Here is a 23,435-nt window from a genome sequence, read left to right on the forward strand (position 1 = left end):
AGTTGTTTGCATCAGAGCGACAATTTTTGAGATAGTTATTAAAACTGTTTAAAGGTTGTCAAACGTTGTTTCTCGTTGTATATCCTTTAATTCTAGAGTTAAATTGATAAATAACGTGTACGAATTTGTTTAACGCATTTGTTTTGGTTACTCGACGTCTCCGTTCTCGTGTAGCCTACATATTGCGTTTTTTTTTAAATTTGCTTACCGGGCTAAAGGTTAGCATGCTTAAAATACGTAAGTCGTTTTGTTCAACAAATTTGTGTAGATAACTCATCAGTTGTTTGCATCAGAGCGACAATTTTTGAGATAGTTTTTAAAACTGTTTAAAGGTTGTCAAACGTTGTTTCTCGTTGTATATCCTTTAATTCTAGAGTCAAATTGATAAATAACGTGTACGAATTTGTTTAACGCATTTGTTTTGGTTACTCGACGTCTCCGTTCTCGTGTAGCCTACATATTGCGTTTTTTTTTAATTTGCTTACCGGGCTAAAGGTTAGCATGCTTAAAATACGTAAGTCGTTTTGTTCAACAAATTTGAGTAGATAACTCATCAGTTGTTTGCATCAGAGCGACAATTTTTGAGATAGTTATTAAAACTGTTTAAAGGTTATCAAACGTTGTTTCTCGTTGTATATCCTTTAATTCTAGAGTTAAATTGATAAATAACGTGTACGAATTTGTTTAACGCATTTGTTTTGGTTACTCGAGGTCTCCGTTCTCGTGTAGCCTACATATTGCGTTTTTTTTTAATTTGCTTACCGGGCTAAAGGCTAGCATGCTTAAAATACGTAAGTCGTTTTGTTCAACAAATTGAAGTAGATAACTCATCAGTTGTTTGCATCAGAGCGACAATTTTTGAGATAGTTATTAAAACTGTTTAAAGGTTGTCAAACGTTGTTTCTCGTTGTATATCCTTTAATTCTAGAGTTAAATTGATAAATAACCTGTACAAATTTGTTTAACGCATTTGTTTTGGTTACTCGACGTCTCCGTTCTCGTGTAGCCTACATATTGCGTTTTTTTTTTAATTTGCTTACCGGGCTAAAGGTTAGCATGCTTAAAATACGTAAGTCGTTTTGTTCAAAAAATTTGAGTAGATAACTCATCAGTTGTTTGCATCAGAGCGACAATTTTTGAGATAGTTATTAAAACTGTTTAAAGGTTGCCAAACGTTGTTTCTCGTTGTATATCCTTTAATTCTAGAGTTAAATTGATAACTAACGTGTACGAATTTGTTTAACGCATTTGTTTTGGTTACTCGACGTCTCCGTTCTTGTGTAGCCTACATATTGCGTTTTTTTTTTAATTTGCTTACCGGGCTAAAAGTTAGCATGCTTAAAATACGTAAGTCGTTTTGTTCAACAAATTTAAGTAGATAACTCATTAGTTGTTTGCATCAGAGCGACAATTTTTGAGATAGTTATTAAAACTGTTTAAAGGTTGTCAAACGTTGTTTCTCGTTGTATATCCTTTAATTCTAGAGTTAAATTGATAAATAACGTGTACGAATTTGTTTTGGTTATTCGACGGCTCCGTTCTCGTGTAGCCTACATATTGCGTTTTTTTTTTAATTTGCTTACCGGGCTAAAGGTTAGCATGCTTAAAATACGTAAGTCGTTTTGTTCAACAAATTTAAGTAGATAACTCCTCAGTTGTTTGCATCAGAGCGACGATTTTTGAGATAGTTATTAAAACTGTTTAAAGGTTGTCAAACGTTGTTTCTCGTTGTATATCCTTTAATTCTAGAGTTAAATTGATAAATAACGTGTACGAATTTGTTTAACGCATTTGTTTTGGTTACTCGACGTCTCCGTTCTCGTGTAGCCTACATATTGCGTTTTTTTTTTTTAATTTGCTTACCGGGCTAAAGGTTAGCATGCTTAAAATACGTAAGTCGTTTTGTTCAACAAATTTAAGTAGATAACTCATCAGTTGTTTGCATCAGAGCGACAATTTTTGAGATAGTTATTAAAACTGTTTAAAGGATGTCAAACGTTGTTTCTCGTTGTATATCCTTTAATTCTAGAGTTAAATTGATAAATAACGTGTACGAATTTGTTTAACGCATTTGTTTTGGTTACTCGACGTCTCCGTTCTCGTGTAGCCTACATATTGCGTTTTTTTTTAATTTGCTTACCGGGCTAAAGATTAGCATGCTTAAAATACGTAAGTCGTTTTGTTCAACAAATTTAAGTAGATAACTCCTCAGTTGTTTGCATCAGAGCGACGATTTTTGAGATAGTTATTAAAACTGTTTAAAGGTTGTCAAACGTTGTTTCTCGTTGTATATCCTTTAATTCTAGAGTTAAATTGATAAATAACGTGTACGAATTTGTTTAACGCATTTGTTTTGGTTACTCGACGGCTCCGTTCTCGTGTAGCCTACATATTGCGTTTTTTTTTTAATTTGATTACCGGGCTGAAGGTTAGCATGCTTAAAATACGTAAGTCGTTTTGTTCAACAAATTTAAGTAGATAACTCATCAGTTGTTTGCATCAGAGCGACAATTTTTGAGATAGTTATTAAAACTGTTTAAAGGTTGTCAAACGTTGTTTCTCGTTGTATATCCTTTAATTCTAGAGTTAAATTGATAAATAACGTGTACGAATTTGTTTAACGCATTTGTTTTGGTTACTCGACGTCTCCGTTCTCGTGTAGCCTACATATTGCGTTTTTTTTTTAATTTGCTTACCGGGCTAAAGGCTAGCATGCTTAAAATACGTAAGTCGTTTTGTTCAACAAATTGAAGTAGATAACTCATCAGTTGTTTGCATCAGAGCGACAATTTTTGAGATAGTTATTAAAACTGTTTAAAGGTTGTCAAACGTTGTTTCTCGTTGTATATCCTTTAATTCTAGAGTTAAATTGATAAATAACGTGTACGAATTTGTTTAACTCATTTGTTTTGGTTACTCGACGTCTCCGTTCTCGTGTAGCCTACATATTGCGTTTTTTTTTTAATTTGCTTACCGGGCTAAAAGTTAGCATGCTTAAAATACGTAAGTCGTTTTGTTCAACAAATTTAAGTAGATAACTCATTAGTTGTTTGCATCAGAGCGACAATTTTTGAGATAGTTATTAAAACTGTTTAAAGGTTGTCAAACGTTGTTTCTCGTTGTATATCCTTTAATTCTAGAGTTAAATTGATAAATAACGTGTACGAATTTGTTTTGGTTATTCGACGGCTCCGTTCTCGTGTAGCCTACATATTGCGTTTTTTTTTTAATTTGCTTACCGGGCTAAAGGTTAGCATGCTTAAAATACGTAAGTCGTTTTGTTCAACAAATTTAAGTAGATAACTCCTCAGTTGTTTGCATCAGAGCGACGATTTTTGAGATAGTTATTGAAACTGTTTAAAGGTTGTCAAACGTTGTTTCTCGTTGTATATCCTTTAATTCTAGAGTTAAATTGATAAATAACGTGTACGAATTTGTTTAACGCATTTGTTTTGGTTACTCGACGTCTCCGTTCTCGTGTAGCCTACATATTGCGTTTTTTTTTTTAATTTGCTTACCGGGCTAAAGGTTAGCGTGCTTAAAATACGTAAGTCGTTTTGTTCAACAAATTTAAGTAGATAACTCATCAGTTGTTTGCATCAGAGCGACAATTTTTGAGATAGTTATTAAAACTGTTTAAAGGTTGTCAAACGTTGTTTCTCGTTGTATATCCTTTAATTCTAGAGTTAAATTGATAAATAACGTGTACGAATTTGTTTAACGCATTTGTTTTGGTTACTCGACGTCTCCGTTCTCGTGTAGCCTACATATTGCGTTTTTTTTTTATTTGCTTACCGGGCTAAAGGTTAGCATGCTTAAAATACGTAGGTCGTTTTGTTCAACAAATTTGAGTAGATAACTCATCAGTTGTTTGCATCAGAGCGACAATTTTTGAGATAGTTATTAAAACTGTTTAAAGGTTGTCAAACGTTGTTTCTCGTTGTATATCCTTTAATTCTAGAGTTAAATTGATAAATAACGTGTACGAATTTGTTTAACGCATTTGTTTTGGTTACTCGACGTCTCCGTTCTCGTGTAGCCTACATATTGCGTTTTTTTTTTAATTTGCTTACCGGGCTAAAGGCTAGCATGCTTAAAATACGTAAGTCGTTTTGTTCAACAAATTGAAGTAGATAACTCATCAGTTGTTTGCATCAGAGCGACAATTTTTGAGATAGTTATTAAAACTGTTTAAAGGTTGTCAAACGTTGTTTCTCGTTGTATATCCTTTAATTCTAGAGTTAAATTGATAAATAACGTGTACGAATTTGTTTAACGCATTTGTTTTGGTTACTCGACGTCTCCGTTCTCGTGTAGCCTACATATTGCGTTTTTTTTTAAATTTGCTTACCGGGCTAAAGGTTAGCATGCTTAAAATACGTAAGTCGTTTTGTTCAACAAATTTGTGTAGATAACTCATCAGTTGTTTGCATCAGAGCGACAATTTTTGAGATAGTTTTTAAAACTGTTTAAAGGTTGTCAAACGTTGTTTCTCGTTGTATATCCTTTAATTCTAGAGTCAAATTGATAAATAACGTGTACGAATTTGTTTAACGCATTTGTTTTGGTTACTCGACGTCTCCGTTCTCGTGTAGCCTACATATTGCGTTTTTTTTTAATTTGCTTACCGGGCTAAAGGTTAGCATGCTTAAAATACGTAAGTCGTTTTGTTCAACAAATTTGAGTAGATAACTCATCAGTTGTTTGCATCAGAGCGACAATTTTTGAGATAGTTATTAAAACTGTTTAAAGGTTATCAAACGTTGTTTCTCGTTGTATATCCTTTAATTCTAGAGTTAAATTGATAAATAACGTGTACGAATTTGTTTAACGCATTTGTTTTGGTTACTCGAGGTCTCCGTTCTCGTGTAGCCTACATATTGCGTTTTTTTTTTAATTTGCTTACCGGGCTAAAGGCTAGCATGCTTAAAATACGTAAGTCGTTTTGTTCAACAAATTGAAGTAGATAACTCATCAGTTGTTTGCATCAGAGCGACAATTTTTGAGATAGTTATTAAAACTGTTTAAAGGTTGTCAAACGTTGTTTCTCGTTGTATATCCTTTAATTCTAGAGTTAAATTGATAAATAACCTGTACAAATTTGTTTAACGCATTTGTTTTGGTTACTCGACGTCTCCGTTCTCGTGTAGCCTACATATTGCGTTTTTTTTTTAATTTGCTTACCGGGCTAAAGGTTAGCATGCTTAAAATACGTAAGTCGTTTTGTTCAAAAAATTTGAGTAGATAACTCATCAGTTGTTTGCATCAGAGCGACAATTTTTGAGATAGTTATTAAAACTGTTTAAAGGTTGCCAAACGTTGTTTCTCGTTGTATATCCTTTAATTCTAGAGTTAAATTGATAACTAACGTGTACGAATTTGTTTAACGCATTTGTTTTGGTTACTCGACGTCTCCGTTCTTGTGTAGCCTACATATTGCGTTTTTTTTTTAATTTGCTTACCGGGCTAAAAGTTAGCATGCTTAAAATACGTAAGTCGTTTTGTTCAACAAATTTAAGTAGATAACTCATTAGTTGTTTGCATCAGAGCGACAATTTTTGAGATAGTTATTAAAACTGTTTAAAGGTTGTCAAACGTTGTTTCTCGTTGTATATCCTTTAATTCTAGAGTTAAATTGATAAATAACGTGTACGAATTTGTTTTGGTTATTCGACGGCTCCGTTCTCGTGTAGCCTACATATTGCGTTTTTTTTTTAATTTGCTTACCGGGCTAAAGGTTAGCATGCTTAAAATACGTAAGTCGTTTTGTTCAACAAATTTAAGTAGATAACTCCTCAGTTGTTTGCATCAGAGCGACGATTTTTGAGATAGTTATTAAAACTGTTTAAAGGTTGTCAAACGTTGTTTCTCGTTGTATATCCTTTAATTCTAGAGTTAAATTGATAAATAACGTGTACGAATTTGTTTAACGCATTTGTTTTGGTTACTCGACGTCTCCGTTCTCGTGTAGCCTACATATTGCGTTTTTTTTTTTTAATTTGCTTACCGGGCTAAAGGTTAGCATGCTTAAAATACGTAAGTCGTTTTGTTCAACAAATTTAAGTAGATAACTCATCAGTTGTTTGCATCAGAGCGACAATTTTTGAGATAGTTATTAAAACTGTTTAAAGGATGTCAAACGTTGTTTCTCGTTGTATATCCTTTAATTCTAGAGTTAAATTGATAAATAACGTGTACGAATTTGTTTAACGCATTTGTTTTGGTTACTCGACGTCTCCGTTCTCGTGTAGCCTACATATTGCGTTTTTTTTTAATTTGCTTACCGGGCTAAAGATTAGCATGCTTAAAATACGTAAGTCGTTTTGTTCAACAAATTTAAGTAGATAACTCCTCAGTTGTTTGCATCAGAGCGACGATTTTTGAGATAGTTATTAAAACTGTTTAAAGGTTGTCAAACGTTGTTTCTCGTTGTATATCCTTTAATTCTAGAGTTAAATTGATAAATAACGTGTACGAATTTGTTTAACGCATTTGTTTTGGTTACTCGACGGCTCCGTTCTCGTGTAGCCTACATATTGCGTTTTTTTTTTAATTTGATTACCGGGCTGAAGGTTAGCATGCTTAAAATACGTAAGTCGTTTTGTTCAACAAATTTAAGTAGATAACTCATCAGTTGTTTGCATCAGAGCGACAATTTTTGAGATAGTTATTAAAACTGTTTAAAGGTTGTCAAACGTTGTTTCTCGTTGTATATCCTTTAATTCTAGAGTTAAATTGATAAATAACGTGTACGAATTTGTTTAACGCATTTGTTTTGGTTACTCGACGGCTCAGTTCTCGTGTAGCCTACATATTGCGTTTTTTTTTTAATTTGCTTACCGGGCTAAAGGTTAGCATGCTTAAAATACGTAAGTCGTTTTGTTCAACAAATTTAAATAGATAACTCCTCAGTTGTTTGCATCAGAGCGACGATTTTTGAGATAGTTATTAAAACTGTTTAAAGGTTGTCAAACGTTGTTTCTCGTTGTATATCCTTTAATTCTAGAGTTAAATTGATAAATAACGTGTACGAATTTGTTTAACGCATTTGTTTTGGTTACTCGACGTCTCCGTTCTCGTGTAGCCTACATATTGCGTTTTTTTTTAATTTGCTTACCGGGCTAAAGGCTAGCATGCTTAAAATACGTAAGTCGTTTTGTTCAACAAATTGAAGTAGATAACTCATCAGTTGTTTGCATCAGAGCGACAATTTTTGAGATAGTTATTAAAACTGTTTAAAGGTTGTCAAACGTTGTTTCTCGTTGTATATCCTTTAATTCTAGAGTTAAATTGATAAATAACGTGTACAAATTTGTTTAACGCATTTGTTTTGGTTACTCGACGTCTCCGTTCTCGTGTAGCCTACATATTGCGTTTTTTTTTTAATTTGCTTACCGGGCTAAAGGTTAGCATGCTTAAAATACGTAAGTCGTTTTGTTCAACAAATTTGAGTAGATAACTCATCAGTTGTTTGCATCAGAGCGACAATTTTTGAGATAGTTATTAAAACTGTTTAAAGGTTGTCAAACGTTGTTTCTCGTTGTATATCCTTTAATTCTAGAGTTAAATTGATAAATAACGTGTACAAATTTGTTTAACGCATTTGTTTGGGTTACTCGACGTCTCCGTTCTCGTGTAGCCTACATATTGCGTTTTTTTTTTTAATTTGCTTACCGGGCTAAAGGTTAGCATGCTTAAAATACGTAAGTCGTTTTGTTCAACAAATTTAAGTAGATAACTCATTAGTTGTTTGCATCAGAGCGACAATTTTTGAGATAGTTATTAAAACTGTTTAAAGGTTGTCAAACGTTGTTTCTCGTTGTATATCCTTTAATTCTAGAGTTAAATTGATAAATAACGTGTACGAATTTGTTTTGGTTATTCGACGGCTCCGTTCTCGTGTAGCCTACATATTGCGTTTTTTTTTAATTTGCTTACCGGGCGAAAGGTTAGCATGCTTAAAATACGTAAGTCGTTTTGTTCAACAAATTTAAGTAGATAACTCCTCAGTTGTTTGCATCAGAGCGATGATTTTTGAGATAGTTATTAAAACTGTTTAAAGGTTGTCAAACGTTGTTTCTCGTTGTATATCCTTTAATTCTAGAGTTAAATTGATAAATAACGTGTACGAATTTGTTTAACGCATTTGTTTTGGTTACTCGACGTATCCGTTCTCGTGTAGCCTACATATTGCGTTTTTTTTTTAATTTGTTTACCGGGCTAAAGATTAGCATGCTTAAAATACGTAAGTCGTTTTGTTCAACAAATTTAAGTAGATAACTCCTCAGTTGTTTGCATCAGAGCGACGATTTTTGAGATAGTTATTAAAACTGTTTAAAGGTTGTCAAACGTTGTTTCTCGTTGTATATCCTTTAATTCTAGAGTTAAATTGATAAATAACGTGTACGAATTTGTTTAACGCATTTGTTTTGGTTACTCGACGGCTCCGTTCTCGTGTAGCCTACATATTGCGTTTTTTTTTTTAATTTGATTACCGGGCTGAAGGTTAGCATGCTTAAAATACGTAAGTCGTTTTGTTCAACAAATTTAAGTAGATAACTCATCAGTTGTTTGCATCAGAGCGACAATTTTTGAGATAGTTATTAAAACTGTTTAAAGGTTGTCAAACGTTGTTTCTCGTTGTATATCCTTTAATTCCAGAGTTAAATTGATAAATAACGTGTACGAATTTGTTTAACGCATTTGTTTTGGTTACTCGACGGCTCCGTTCTCGTGTAGCCTACATATTGCGTTTTTTTTTAATTTGCTTACCGGGCTAAATGTTAGCATGCTTAAAATACGTAGGTGGTTTTGTTCAACAAATTTAAGTAGATAACTCCTCAGTTGTTTGCATCAGAGCGACGATTTTTGAGATAGTTATTAAAACTGTTTAAAGGTTGTCAAACGTTGTTTCTCGTTGTATATCCTTTAATTCTAGAGTTAAATTGATAAACAACGTGTATGAATTTGTTTAACGCATTTGTTTTGGTTACTCGACGTCTCCGTTCTCGTGTAGCCTACATATTGCGTTTTTTTTTTAATTTGCTTACCGGGCTAAAGGTTAGCATGCTTAAAATACGTAAGTCGTTTTGTTCAACAAATTTAAGTAGATAACTCATCAGTTGTTTGCATCAGAGCGACAATTTTTGAGATAGTTATTAAAACTGTTTAAAGGTTGTCAAACGTTGTTTCTCGTTGCATATCCTTTAATTCTAGAGTTAAATTGATAAATAACGTGTACGAATTTGTTTAACGCATTTGTTTTGGTTACTCGACGGCTCAGTTCTCGTGTAGCCTACATATTGCGTTTTTTTTTTTTAATTTGCTTACCGGGCTAAAGGTTAGCATGCTTAAAATACGTAAGTCGTTTTGTTCAACAAATTTAAGTAGATAACTCATCAGTTGTTTGCATCAGAGCGACAATTTTTGAGATAGTTATTAAAACTGTTTAAAGGTTGTCAAACGTTGTTTCTCGTTGTATATCCTTTAATTCTAGAGTTAAATTGATAAATAACGTGTACGAATTTCTTTAACGCATTTGTTTTGGTTACTCGACGGTTCAGTTCTCGTGTTGCCTACATATTGCGTTTTTTTTTTAATTTGCTTACCGGGCTAAAGGTTGGAATGCTTAAAATACGTAAGTCGTTTTGTTCAACAAATTTAAGTAGATAACTCATCAGTTGTTTGCATCAGAGCGACGATTTTTGAGATAGTTATTAAAACTGTTTAAAGGTTGTCAAACGTTGTTTCTCGTTGTATATCCTTTAATTCTAGAGTCAAATTGATAAATAACGTTTACGAATTTGTTTAACGCATTTGTTTTGGTTACTCGACGTCTCCGTTCTCGTGTAGCCTACATATTGCGTTTTTTTTTTAATTTGCTTACCGGGCTAAAGGTTAGCATGCTTAAAATACGTAAGTAGTTTTGTTCAACAAATTTAAGTAGATAACTCCTCAGTTGTTTGCATCAGAGCGACAATTTTTGAGATAGTTATTAAAACTGTTTAAAGGTTGTCAAACGTTGTTTGTCGTTGTATATCCTTTAATTCTAGAGTTAAATTGATAAATAACGTGTACGAATTTGTTTAACGCATTTGTTTTGGTTACTCGATGTCTCCGTTCTCGTGTAGCCTATATATTGCGTTTTTTTTTTAATTTGCTTACCGGGCTAAAGGTTAGCATGCTTAAAATACGTAATTCGTTTTGTTCAACAAATTTAAGTAGATAACTCCTCAGTTGTTTGCATCAGAGCGACGATTTTTGAGATAGTTATTAAAACTGTTTAAAGGTTGTCAAACGTTGTTTCTCGTTGTATATCCTTTAATTCTAGAGTCAAATTGATAAATAACGTTTACGAATTTGTTTAACGCATTTGTTTTGGTTACTCGACGTCTCCGTTCTCGTGTAGCCTACATATTGCGTTTTTTTTTTAATTTGCTTACCGCGCTAAAGGTTAGCATGCTTAAAATACGCAAGTCGTTTTGTTCAACAAATTTAAGTAGATAACTCCTCAGTTGTTTGCATCAGAGCGACAATTTTTGAGATAGTTATTAAAACTGTTTAAAGGTTGTCAAACGTTGTTTCTCGTTGTATATCCTTTAATTCTAGAGTTAGATTGATAAATAACGTGTACGAATTTGTTTAACGCATTTGTTTTGGTTACTCGACGGCTCCGTTCTCGTGTAGCCTACATATTGCGTTTTTTTTTTTTAATTTGCTTACCGGGCTAAAGGTTAGCATGCTTAAAATACGTAAGTCGTTTTGTTCAACAAATTTAAGTAGATAACTCCTTAGTTGTTTGCATCAGAGCGACGATTTTTGAGATAGTTATTAAAACTGTTTAAAGGTTGTCAAACGTTGTTTCTCGTTGTATATCCTTTAATTCTAGAGTTAAATTGATAAATAACGTGTACGAATTTGTTTAACGCATTTGTTTTGGTTACTCGAAGTCTCCGTTCTCGTGTAGCCTACATATTGCGTTTTTTTTTTTAATTTGCTTACCGGGCTAAAGGTTAGCATGCTTAAAATACGTAAGTCGTTTTGTTCAACAAATTTAAGTAGATAACTCATTAGTTGTTTGCATCAGAGCGACAATTTTTGAGATAGTTATTAAAACTGTTTAAAGGTTGTCAAACGTTGTTTCTCGTTGTATATCCTTTAATTCTAGAGTTAAATTGATAAATAACGTGTACGAATTTGTTTAACGCATTTGTTTTGGTTACTCGACGTCTCCGTTCTCGTGTAGCCTACATATTGCGTTTTTTTTTAATTTGCTTACCGGGCTAAAGGTTAGCATGCTTAAAATACGTAAGTCGTTTTGTTCAACAAATTTAAGTAGATAACTCCTCAGTTGTTTGCATCAGAGCGACAATTTTTGAGATAGTTATTAAAACTGTTTAAAGGTTGTCAAACGTTGTTTCTCGTTGTATATCCTTTAATTCTAGAGTTAAATTGATAAATAATGTGTACGAATTTGTTTAACGCATTTGTTTTGGTTACTCGACGTCTCCGTACTCGTGTAGCCTACATATTGCGTTTTTTTTTAATTTGCTTACCGGGCTAAAGGTTAGCATGCTTAAAATACGTAAGTCGTTTTGTTCAACAAATTTAAGTAGATAACTCATCAGTTGTTTGCATCAGAGCGACAATTTTTGAGATAGTTATTAAAACTGTTTAAAGGTTGTCAAACTTTGTTTCTCGTTGTATATCCTTTAATTCTAGAGTTAAATTGATAAATAACGTGTACGAATTTGTTTAACGCATTTGTTTTGGTTACTCGACGGCTCCGTTCTCGTGTAGCCTACATATTGCGTTTTTTTTTAAATTTGCTTACCGGGCTAAAGGTTAGCATGCTTAAAATACGTAAGTCGTTTTGTTCAACAAATTTAAGTAGATAACTCATCAGTTGTTTGCATCAGAGCGACAATTTTTGAGATAGTTATTAAAACTGTTTAAAGGTTGTCAAACGTTGTTTCTCGTTGTATATCCTTTAATTCTAGAGTTAAATTGATAAATAACGTGTACGAATTTGTTTAACGCATTTGTTTTGGTTACTCGACGGCTCCGTTCTCGTGTAGCCTACATATTGCGTTTTTTTTTTAATTTGCTTACCGAGCTAAAGGTTAGCATGCTTAAAATACGTAAGTCGTTTTGTTCAACAAATTTAAGTAGATAACTCCTCAGTTGTTTGCATCAGAGCGACGATTTTTGAGATAGTTATTAAAACTGTTTAAAGGTTGTCAAACGTTGGTTATCGTTGTATATCCTTTAATTCTAGAGTTAAATTGATAAATAACGTGTAAGAATTTGTTTAACGCATTTGTTTTGGTTACTCGATGGCTCAGTTCTCGTGTAGCCTACATATTGCGTTTTTTTTTTAAATTTGCTTACCGGGCTAAAGGTTAGCATGCTTAAAATACGTAAGTCGTTTTGTTCAACAAATTTAAGTAGATAACTCATCAGTTGTTTGCATCAAAGCGACAATTTTTGAGATAGTTATTAAAACGGTTTAAAGGTTGTCAAACGTTGTTTCTCGTTGTATATCCTTTAATTCTAGAGTTAAATTGATAAATAACGTGTACGAATTTGTTTAACGCATTTGTTTTGGTTACTCGACGTCTCCGTTCTCGTGTAGCCTACATATTGCGTTTTTTTTTAATTTGCTTACCGGGCTAAAGGTTAGCATGCTTAAAATACGTAAGTCGTTTTGTTCAACAAATTTTAGTAGATAACTCCTCAGTTGTTTGCATCAGAGCGACAATTTTTGAGATAGTTATTAAAACTGTTTAAAGGTTGTCAAACGTTGTTTCTCGTTGTATATCCTTTAATTCTAGAGTTAAATTGATAAATAACGTGTACGAATTTGTTTAACGCATTTGTTTTGGTTACTCGACGTCTCCGTACTCGTGTAGCCTACATATTGCGTTTTTTTTTTAATTTGCTTACCGGGCTAAAGGTTAGCATGCTTAAAATACGTAAGTCGTTTTGTTCAACAAATTTAAGTAGATAACTCATCAGTTGTTTGCATCAGAGCGACAATTTTTGAGATAGTTATTAAAACTGTTTAAAGGTTGTTAAACGTTGTTTCTCGTTGTATATCCTTTAATTCTAGAGTTAAATTGATAAATAACGTGTACGAATTTGTTTAACGCATTTGTTTTGGTTACTCGACGTCTCCGTTCTCGTGTAGCCTACATATTGCGTTTTTTTTTAATTTGCTTACCGCGCTAAAGGTTAGCATGCTTAAAATACGCAAGTCGTTTTGTTCAACAAATTTAAGTAGATAACTCCTCAGTTGTTTGCATCAGAGCGACAATTTTTGAGATAGTTATTAAAACTGTTTAAAGGTTGTCAAACGTTGTTTCTCGTTGTATATCCTTTAATTCTAGAGTTAGATTGATAAATAACGTGTACGAATTTGTTTAACGCATTTGTTTTGGTTACTCGACGGCTCCGTTCTCGTGTAGCCTACATATTGCGTTTTTTTTTTTTAATTTGCTTACCGGGCTAAAGGCTAGCATGCTTAAAATACGTAAGTCGTTTTGTTCAACAAATTTAAGTAGATAACTCCTCAGTTGTTTGCATCAGAGCGACGATTTTTGAGATAGTTATTAAAACTGTTTAAAGGTTGTCAAACGTTGTTTCTCGTTGTATATCCTTTAATTCTAGAGTTAAATTTATAAATAACGTGTACGAATTTGTTTAACGCATTTGTTTTGGTTACTCGACGTCTCCGTTCTCGTGTAGCCTACATATTGCGTTTTTTTTTTTTAATTTGCTTACCGGGCTAAAGGTTAGCATGCTTAAAATACGTAAGTCGTTTTGTTCAACAAATTTAAGTAGATAACTCATTAGTTGTTTGCATCAGAGCGACAATTTTTGAGATAGTTATTAAAACTGTTTAAAGGTTGTCAAACGTTGTTTCTCGTTGTATATCCTTTAATTCTAGAGTTAAATTGATAAATAACATGTACGAATTTGTTTAACGGATTTGTTTTGGTTACTCGACGGCTCCGTTCTCGCGTAGCCTACATATTGCGTTTTTTTTTTAATTTGCTTACCGGGCTAAAGGTTAGCATGCTTAAAATACGTAAGTCGTTTTGTTCAACAAATTTAAGTAGATAACTCCTCAGTTGTTTGCATCAGAGCGACGATTTTTGAGATAGTTATTAAAACTGTTTAAAGGTTGTCAAACGTTGTTTCTCGTTGTATATTCTTTAATTCTAGAGTTAAATTGATAAATAACGTGTACGAATTTGTTTAACGCATTTGTTTTGGTTACTCGACGTCTCCGTTCTCGTGTAGCCTACATATTGCGTTTTTTTTTTAATTTGCTTACCGGGCTAAAGGTTAGCATGCTTAAAATACGTAAGTCGTTTTGTTCAACAAATTTAAGTAGATAACTCCTCAGTTGTTTGCATCAGAGCGACGATTTTTGAGATAGTTATTAAAACTGTTTAAAGGTTGTCAAACGTTGTTTCTCGTTGTATATCCTTTAATTCTAGAGTTAAATTGATAAATAACGTGTACGAATTTGTTTAACGCATTTGTTTTGGTTACTCGACGTCTCCGTTCTCGTGTAGCCTACATATTGCGTTTTTTTTTTTAATTTGCTTACCGGGCTAAAGGTTAGCATGCTTAAAATACGTAAGTCGTTTTGTTCAACAAATTTAAGTAGTTAACTCATTAGTTGTTTGCATCAGAGCGGCAATTTGTGAGATAGTTATTAAAACTGTTTAAAGGTTGTCAAACGTTGTTTCTCGTTGTATATCCTTTAATTCTAGAGTTAAATTGATAAATAACATGTACGAATTTGTTTAACGGATTTGTTTTGGTTACTCGACGGCTCCGTTCTCGTGTAGCCTACATATTGCGTTTTTTTTTAATTTGCTTACCGGGCTAAAGGTTAGCATGCTTAAAATACGTAAGTCGTTGTGTTCAACAAATTTAAGTAGATAACTCCTCAGTTGTTTGCATCAGAGCGACGATTTTTGAGATAGTTATTAAAACTGTTTAAAGGTTGTTAAACGTTGTTTCTCGTTGTATATCCTTTAATTCTAGAGTTAAATTGATAAATAACGTGTACGAATTTGTTTAACGCATTTGTTTTGGTTACTCGACGTCTCCGTTCTCGTGTAGCCTACATATTGCGTTTTTTTTTTAATTTGCTTACCGGGCTAAAGGTTAGCATGCTTAAAATACGTAAGTCGTTTTGTTCAACAAATTTAAGTAGATAACTCATCAGTTGTTTGCATCAGAGCGACAATTTTTGAGATAGTTATTAAAACTGTTTAAAGGTTGTCAAACGTTGTTTCTCGTTGTATATCCTTTAATTCTAGAGTTAAATTGATAAATAACGTGTACGAATTTGTTTAACGCATTTGTTTTGGTTACTCGACGTCTCCGTTCTCGTGTAGCCTACATATTGCGTTTTTTTTTTAAATTTGCTTACCGGGCTAAAGGTTAGCATGCTTAAAATACGTAAGTCGTTTTGTTCAACAAATTTAAGTAGATAACTCCTCAGTTGTTTGCATCAGAGCGACGATTTTTGAGATAGTTATTAAAACTGTTTAAAGGTTGTCAAACGTTGTTTCTCGTTGTATATCCTTTAATTCTAGAGTTAAATTGATAAATAACGTGTACGAATTTGTTTAACGCATTTGTTTTGGTTACTCGACGGCTCCGTTCTCGTGTAGCCTACATATTGCGTTTTTTTTTAAATTTGCTTACCGGGCTGAAGGTTAGCATGCTTAAAATACGTATCACGATGGCATATCTACTTACGTTTGTCAGAGTTCCGAATAATTAATTTGACGCACGCTAGTTTATTTAATGTTAAATGAAGAAAGTATTATTATTAGAAATAATGAATATACACTTTAATGTATTATAAGCGAATTATGATTGTGTTAAATACGACGTTTCGTTCTCAAGGTTCGAGACAGACTGCTTCGTCTCGCTCATTTCATTTCTCTCCTCAAATCGTCTTTTTTACTTAGTTAGAGTTGCCATGTCGGCTGACAATTCGGCCTTTCCTGACTCCAAATCGACCTCGATTTGATCAGGGTCGTCGTCGTCGTCGTATTCGTCGAGCTCGGGTGCACTGTGACACCAGGGCTTTATTTTGTCGGTACTAAATATTGAGCAGAATTTGCGATTTGTTATTTTTATACCAGGAATATCTTCTATGAGGTATCGGTCTTTCCCAAGCTTCGGGTAATAACGTATGGACCGCGAAACTTGGGTTCCAGCTTTCTCGATTCGCCAGTTGCTGCTGGCTCGTTCTCAATAACAACGAGGTTACCTTCAGTGTATGTTGTCGGAGTACGGTGCTTATCGTCGAACCTACGTTTCCATTTTTCTCGTTCGTGGTTAATATTTTCAAGGGCTTGTTGCCGTTTTTCGTCGATTGGTAGCGGATTCGGATTATCGGTTGTATCGTGAATAGCTGCAATTAGCTTATTTTGTACGATATCGCGGAGACGAAAATTAAAAATTAGTTCGTTCGGCGAATAACCTGACGTATCGTTGCGCTGTGAGTTGACTGACCATTGCACGTTTCGTAGATGACAATCCCACCCTTTCGGTTTATCGGTCGATGTTCGAAGATAATTTAATATGGTTTGGTTAGCTCGCTCAACCTGGCCGTTGGCGCGAGGTGTACGTACGGCGTTTTTAATATGTTGGATCGAATTTTTTTTCACAAAACTGTTCGAATTGCTTCGAGGTAAAACATGTACCTCTATCGGTGATGATTTTGACAGGCAGTCCAAAGTAGCTTGTCATATCGTTTAGTGCGTTGATTACCGCGGTGGTTTTCGTATTGCGTACTGGCTTCACTACCAGGTATTTGGAAAAACTATCGGATGTTGCCAGAACGTAGCAATTTCCACGATTACTTTTGACGAAAGGTCCTAAGTGATCGACGTGAAGGATCCGAAATGGCATGGGATCAGGTTCACTATAATGCAGCCTACCTTCAGCCACACCGTGACGAGATTTGTTGTAGCAACAATCTGGACATGCTGCTAAATAATCTTTAACGTATTTGCGGATTTTAGGAAACCAAAAATGTGTCGAAATTCGTTGGATCGTTTTGTCGAGTGCAAAATGTCCCATTTCGTCATGGCAAGAATGCACTACTCTCCAACGAACTGATTTTGGTACAACGAATCGTAACCCATCTTTCGTACGGCGATATAATCGATGATCCTTAATTTCGTAGTCTTGTCGAATTTGGGCGTCTTGATCTGTTTTCTTCTCTTGCTTAAGTACTGATACTATCGACGATAACGTTGGGTCTTGCAACTGCATTGTCAAGAGCCAGTCTTCGGATGAAGTATTAACTTTCATTACCAACCCAGCCGGTTCTACGTCGTTTGGTGGCTGATCTGGTGCGCGACTCAAAGCATCGACATGAGCCATACGTGTGCCTTGGCGATGAATTATATCGAAATCAAATTCTAAAAGTTTCATCCACCAACGCGCGATACGAGATTTTAATTCTTTATTAGTTTTGACTTTAGCTATGGCAGAACAGTCCGTTACTAGTCGAAAATGCTTGCCTAGTACATACATTCGAAAGCGTTCGAGGGATTCGACTACGGCGAGTACCTCGAGTTCGTACGCATGATAATTACTTTCTGCACTCGTGCAATGCCTACTAAAATAAAATACTGGTTTCCACGTTTTATTGTCGTTTGACTGAAGTAGCACACCGGCAAGTCCAACACTACATGCGTCGGTGTGTACTTCATGCTCGGCCATCCTATCGTACAACGCGAGAATTGGAGCGTTGCTTAAACGTTCGATCAAGGTTTCGAATGCTTCTTGTTGTTCACGACCCCATACAAAAGATTCGTTTGATTTCGCGAGAAGTTTCGTTATTGGTTTCGAAATTAGTGCGTATTCCGGTACGAATTTCCGGAAGAACCCAGTTAAACCCAAAAATCGTCTAGTTTCCGTTATACTAGATGGTACTTTAAAGTTTTTGATAGCGATTATTTTCTTTTCTCCCGGTTTTATACCATTTTTATTTATTACGTGGCCTAAATAGTGTATTTCTTCAGCCAGAAAATTACATTTTGAAAAACGTAGTGTTAAACCATTTTCTCGTAAGATATTTAAGAATTTTGTAAGACGTGATAAACCTTCTTTAACCGTTTTACTTGGAATTATGACGTCATCCAAGTATACGAGTATTTCACCCGCTCTCATTTTTGCAATTATTTTATTCATTACTTGTTGGAATACAGAAGGCGCATTTACCAGGCCAAATGGCATTCTATTGTATTCATAGTGACCATCCGTAGTCACGAAAGCAGTAAACTTTTTCGCACACTCTTCGATTTCTATTTGGTGATATCCCATCCGTAAGTCCAATGTCGTAAAATAACTATTTCCCGATAGTTGTGCGAAATGTTCGTCGATTATTGGCATGGGATATGGGTGTTTCACCGTAATTTTATTTAGCGCTCTATAGTCCACGCATAATCGCGATTCCCCATTGGCTTTTTTCAACTAACACGACCGGTGACGCGTAAGGTGATTCCGAATGACGAATTATTCGATTTGTTAATAGTTCAGATACAATATCAGATACTATTTTACGTTTAGCGAACGGCACTCTATATGGCTTTAAAGTTATTGGCTTATCGTTGGTTAATTCGATATTCATTTTCGAGACTGTGCATGTACCTAGGTCGGATACAGACTCAGAAAATATATCGCGGTTTGCTTCAATAATAGCTTTCAATTCCGATCGTTCATTCGTTGAGATATTCGACACGTTCTCTAATTTCTCGAAACTACACTTGTTGTTTTCTATAACCAGCCTATTTTTGTTATTACAAAACACATCTCTTCCGAGGAGTACATCTTCATCAATGTGATCATCGTTAACCACTAATAATACGGCTTGGTTATGATTTTTGTCAATTTCAAGTACAACTGAAATGTTTGCTTTACACATATATTCGCCTCCTGCGAATCCTCTTAAAATGCGTTTACATTCTACAAGTGTGCCCACTTTTTCGGCTATAGAATGACGGATTAGCTAACACGTACTACCAGAGTCGATGATAGCTTTTGTTTTGAAATCATTTACTTTGATTACTTTTGTCAAGTTTGTATCTTGAATTACATCATTTATTTTATTTACCGTCGTATTTGGTTTAGGTTTTGCTTTCGCTTGTTTACAGTTTATTGCTTTATGACCTGTACGTTTACAAGTCTCACATCTTTCGACACGTTGTGGTTCTGAACAATTTATTGAAATATGTCCCGTTTTTAAACAATTATAGCATTTAACCGATTTAGGTGTTTCGCGTTCACCTCCTTTAGCGTTTGCTGGTATTTCACGTTCACCAACATTTTTCGTTTGGCTTTTGGACGTAGCCGTATATTCGTCGATTTTCTGTTTATAGTTCAGCGGTTCGTATTTTATGTTATTGTACACCGAATAATTTTGAATATCGCGTAGCAACTTATTGCAATTTTCGTAATCGTTCGAGATCTTTTTACGGAGATCATGGTCGTTAATGCCGTTTATTATGTACCGCGCGATAGCAAATTCAGGAATTCCTCCTTTTGTACCCATCGACAACATTTTGTAATAATAGTCTTGCGGAGATTCGTTACGTTGGCGACGCGTTCGTCCCAATTTTATGTGTATATCCGCGACGTTTTCAACGGTTGCAAAATCAATACAAAATTTCGCGACGAATTCCGACCACGATTTAAAAATATTTTGACAATCAACCCAATATTTCGCATGCCCTTTTAATTTTTGCTGTACGGCGAATAATAACACTTGGTCACTCCACTGATATGCAGTACGTAGCATTTCGATTCTTCTTATAAATTGATTTGCACTTAGTGATATTTCATTTGACGGGTCGAATTCGGGTAGAAGTGCTATCACTTCATTCACATTACTATACGGATTTTGTCGTATATTTACATTTGAAAATGGATGATTTTGTTGCATATGAGCATGAACACTATTCGACTGCATATTGCTTCTTATATTCGGTTCATTATAAAATCGCGTTTGCGTGAAATTTTCGTCATAACACAACTGAGCATGCCCATTATAAACAGACATGGGTGGCATATAATTTAGATTGTGAATATTCTCACTATTCCAATAAGAATGCTCGTTGACTTGCATATACGGGTGCACGTCATTTGCTATTGATATATACGGTGGTTGAATATTTGTACTCATTCGCGATGAATGTGCGTGTGTATATGATACACTAGTTGGCGGCACGCACGTAAGCGGTACCGAAACAAACGAATTTATGCAACTTGTAATTTGCTCGGACTGTGGTGACGAACCAACCGACGGACGAAATTCAGATACTACTTGAGTGCTTTTGCTTTGCGTTGGCATTTCACACTCACGTTGCGTTACACTCACTTGCAAATCGGTAATTGTTTTTTCTAATTCATTTATTCTTTGCATTAGCATCGTTTCATTTGCACTCATAAATGTATCATTTGCGTTCGCGTTCGCGGTTTTGTTTACATTTTCATATTCTTCGAGTCGTTCGATTAAAGTGTGTTTTTTTCCCGTCTTTGCAATTCCGCGCTCGCGACATCTGTTGCGCAGATCATTAACTGTCATACTACGAAAGTTCATGTTTTTGTCTAATTAGAAATTGAAAATGCGAGTTCAGCTTTTACGAGTTGAGAAGTTTTGCGATGTTTTAAAATGGTTGAAACGACGCTCTTGCATACAACATAAACACATATATGTTTTAGTATAGGAATATTTTCGCTATCCCTTTCGTTTTTATGATGAAACTCTAAAGTCGTTGAATTTTCAATTTAACCGACCGTTCGTTGCAAACTCGACGCGTTGCACGTTCGTATGTACATATAGACGCATGTACATTTATGTGTGTATGTATACTACCGTTTCTTTTATTTTTTTCGTGTTTTGCAATTTCACAATTTCGACGCAATTTTTCTACTTCGTTGTACGTTTTTCGACACGGTTGGACTTTTTTCCTCGTACATATGTACATATATGACTATTTACTATGCACGCTTTCGTTTTTCAATGCATTTTATCATTAACCCAACACTTCTTTTTATTGTTGCAAAGATTTTTCACATTTGTTATAATATGCTCGAATTATTATTAACGCGACAATCCTTATGTGGCATAGGTTTCGCACACTTCTGATATTATCACGATGGCATATCTACTTACGTTTGTCAGAGTTCCGAATAATTAATTAGACGCACGCTAGTTTATTTAATGTTAAATGAAGAAAGTATTATTATTAGAAATAATGAATATACACTTTAATGTATTATAAGCGAATTATGATTGTGTTAAATACGACGTTTCGTTCTCAAGGTTCGAGACAGACTGCTTCGTCTCGCTCATTTCATTTCTCTCCTCAAATCGTCTTTTTTACTTAGTTAGAGTTGCCATGTCGGCTGACATACGTAAGTCGTTTTGTTCAACAAATTTAAGTAGATAACTCATCAGTTGTTTGCATCAGAGCGACAATTTTTGAGATAGTTATTAAAACTGTTTAAAGGTTGTCAAACGTTGTTTCTCGTTGTATATCCTTTAATTCTAGAGTTAAATTGATAAATAACGTGTACGAATTTGTTTAACGCATTTGTTTTGGTTACTCGACGGCTCCGTTCTCGTGTAGCCTACATATTGCGTTTTTTTTTTAATTTGCTTACCGGGCTAAAGGTTAGCATGCTTAAAATACGTAGGTCGTTTTGTTCAACAAATTTAAGTAGATAACTCCTCAGTTGTTTGCATCAGAGCGACGATTTTTGAGATAGTTATTAAAACTGTTTAAAGGTTGTCAAACGTTGTTTCTCGTTGTATATCATTTAATTCTAGAGTTAAATTGATAAATAACGTGTACGAAATTGTTTAACGCATTTGTTTTGGTTACTCGACGTCTCCGTTCTCGTGTAGGCTACATATTGCGTTTTTTTTTTAACTTGCTTACCGGGCTAAAGGTTAGCATGCTTAAAATACGTAAGTCGTTTTGTTCAACAAATTTAAGTAGATAACTCATCAGTTGTTTGCATCAGAGCGACAATTTTTGAGATAGTTATTAAAATTGTTTAAAGGTTGTCAAACGTTGTTTCTCGTTGTATATCCTTTAATTCTAGAGTTAAATTGATAAATAACGTGTACGAATTTGTTTAACGCATTTGTTTTGGTTACTCGACGGCTCAGTTCTCGTGTAGCCTACATATTGCGTTTTTTTTTTAATTTGCTTACCGGGCTAAAGGTTAGCATGCTTAAAATACGTAAGTCGTTTTGTTCAACAAATTTAAGTAGATAACTCATCAGTTGTTTGCATCAGGGCGACAATTTTTGAGATAGTTATTAAAACTGTTTAAAGGTTGTCAAACGTGGTTTCTCGTTGTATATCCTTTAATTCTAGAGTTAAATTGATAAATAACGTGTACGAATTTGTTTAACGCATTTGTTTTGGTTACTCGACGTCTCCGTTCTCGTGTAGCCTACATATTGCGTTTTTTTTTTAATTTGCTTACCGGGCTAAAGGTTAGCATGCTTAAAATACGTAAGTCGTTTTGTTCAACAAATTTAAGTAGATAACTCATCAGTTGTTTGCATCAGAGTGACAATTTTTGAGATAGTTATTAAAACTGTGTTAAGGTTTTCAAACGTTGTTTCTCGTTGTATATCCTTTAATTCTAGAGTTAAATTGATAAATAACGTGTACGAATTTGTTTAACGCATTTGTTTTGGTTACTCGACGGCTCAGTTCTCGTGTAGCCTACATATTGCGTTTTTTTTTTAATTTGCTTACCGGGCTAAAGGTTAGCATGCTTAAAATACGTAAGTCGTTTTGTTCAACAAATTTAAGTAGATAACTCATCAGTTGTTTGCATCAGAGCGACAATTTTTGAGATAGTTATTAAAACTGTTTAAAGGTTGTCAAACGTTGTTTATCGTTGTATATCCTTTAATTCTAGAGTTAAATTGATAAATGACGTGTACGAATTTGTTTAACGCATTTGTTTTGGTTACTCGACGGCTCAGTTCTCGTGCAGCCTACATATTGCTTTTTTTTTTTTTAATTTGCTTACCGGGCTAAAGGTTAGCATGCTTAAAATACGTAAGTCGTTTTGTTCAACAAATTTAAGTAGATAACTCATCAGTTGTTTGCATCAGAGCGACAATTTTTGAGATAGTTATTAAAACTGTTTAAAGGTTGTCAAACGTTGTTTCTCGTTGTATATCCTTTAATTCTAGAGTTAAATTGATAAATAACGTGTACGAATTTGTTTAACGCATTTGTTTTGGTTACTCGACGGCTCAGTTCTCGTGTAGCCTACATATTGCGTTTTTTTTTAATTTGCTTACCGGGCTAAAGGTTAGCATGCTTAAAATACGTAAGTCGTTTTGTTCAACAAATTTA

The sequence above is a fragment of the Eurosta solidaginis genome, chromosome 5 (assembly GCF_040869045.1).
Source record: "Eurosta solidaginis isolate ZX-2024a chromosome 5, ASM4086904v1, whole genome shotgun sequence".
NCBI classification, from domain to species: Eukaryota; Metazoa; Arthropoda; class Insecta; order Diptera; family Tephritidae; genus Eurosta; species Eurosta solidaginis.